This window comes from Oryx dammah, unplaced genomic scaffold (assembly GCF_014754425.2).
Source record: "Oryx dammah isolate SB20612 unplaced genomic scaffold, SCBI_Odam_1.1 HiC_scaffold_11, whole genome shotgun sequence".
Lineage (NCBI taxonomy): Eukaryota > Metazoa > Chordata > Mammalia > Artiodactyla > Bovidae > Oryx > Oryx dammah.
This window is the reverse complement of record NW_024070195.1, coordinates 18,528,175-18,529,853: the sequence shown is the minus strand read 5'-3', so window position 1 is coordinate 18,529,853 and position 1,679 is coordinate 18,528,175. Positions and strand designations below refer to the sequence as shown.

Below are 1,679 nucleotides of genomic sequence, written 5' to 3'. Positions count from 1 at the left end.
ATTTATTTTGGCACACTTAAAAAAATTGTACAGAGATCACTTGAAAAAGGAAAAGTTTTAAACAAATTCCATTGTAGCCACTGCATTCCTACAAACAGTAGCCCTCTTGGTAGTATATGCAGCCTGTTGCTTTAGTGGTTCCCTTAGGGACCTTGCAGATAGCCCTTTCCTGTATATATTCATGTATGGCCTCATGCTGTCCCTAATGTAGGCTCCAGACAGGTATGATGGTCCCTTTGGAAAGCCCCTGGGCACAGTGACCAGGGTCCTCATTGGACAAGGTATAATGCCCATCTGTAACAAGCTGAAGAACAAAGAACATGTGATTGAGGCCCTACACAGGGCCAAGTTCAAGTTCTCTGGCTGTGGGAAGATCCACATCTTTAAGAACTGGAGATTTACTGAGTGTAGTGAAGATGAATTTGGAAGCATGGTGGCAGAAGAGCAGTTCATCTCAGGTGGCTACAGAGTCAAATCCATCTCAAATTGCAGCTCCCGGAAAAATGTCAGGTCCTGCACTCATGAGGGCTGTGCTGGTGTCCCTTACTCATGCCCACCAATAAATCCTACTCTGCTGTCAAATAAATAAATACATGAACACAATTTTAAACATACAAAATTTCCAGCACTGCCATCTTCAGAGGGTTGCTTCCTTGCCATGAGGTGAAGTGAAGTGAAGTGAAGTCACTCAGTTGTGTCTGACTCTTTGTGACCACATGGGTTATAGCCTACAAGGCTCCTCTGTCCATGGAATTTTCCAGGCAAGAGTACTGGAGTGGGTTGCCATAGCCTTTAGATGGTGCTGCAGACTTTGAGGATTGGTGGCTTACAGAAAAATTGTTGAGGGCTCAAGATCACACCTGTGGCCCGTCCCACCACGTCTCTGGATCAGTGATTCTGTCATTCACCGTGCCCAATACCTTCCACTGGACCTTGTTTTACCATCTAATAAATATTCAGCTTAGTCAGGGGAAGAGTCTGATGACAGACTAGACAAATCGGTCTAAGGTCACTGGTGCTGCTGAGAAAACTACTCAAAGTATATCCTGTAAGTGGTTGATCTGTTGCTTCCCTTCAAGGATTAACTACGATTTTGACCTTATAGCTCAATTGTTTGGTCAGGTGCTTATTGATCTGTTATTTAGACTTTACTTCCAGAGCAATAGTTGGCTTGCTTATTTTTTCTAAATGTGTAATAAATTAAAACAAATTCTGGCTATATGAGTAACTGATTATTCTTAGTAATCTGCTTCACGAATCCTTTAAGAATATTGCTGGCTAACTGTGTCAAAACACAGATGATAAATTGAGTTTTAAAATTTTAAAAGTGATGCAACTTTTTTTCCTCTTCATCACCTTTGCATCATTGAACTCCACATGAATCCAGAGTGGGACTGACTGTGGATTTTTCTGAGTTAACAAATCAAGGTGTCAACTCAGGCTCATTTATTACTTCTGAATGCCAGAAATTCTGTCCAAAAGTCTGAAAATAGCAAGGGCCTCCAGAATGAATCATCTCAATTCATTTTCGGCTTTCAGCTTCCACTGAGTAATTTTTACAATTCAGTTCATCTAGTTGGGGAGAAGTCTAACCGGTGGGACTGTGACAAATCAGGGTTGGAAACTTGATAATGAAAAGGAGGACTTGGTAATGTCAAACTTAAAAATTTTCGGTTTTC

General features: G+C 41.3%; 1 pseudogene; it reads left to right on the top strand.

Annotated features, from left to right (window-relative positions):
• The first annotated feature begins 71 nt into the window (after positions 1-71).
• Positions 72-164, top strand: LOC120870632 (annotated as a pseudogene).
• Positions 165-1,679: the final 1,515 nt, after the last annotated feature.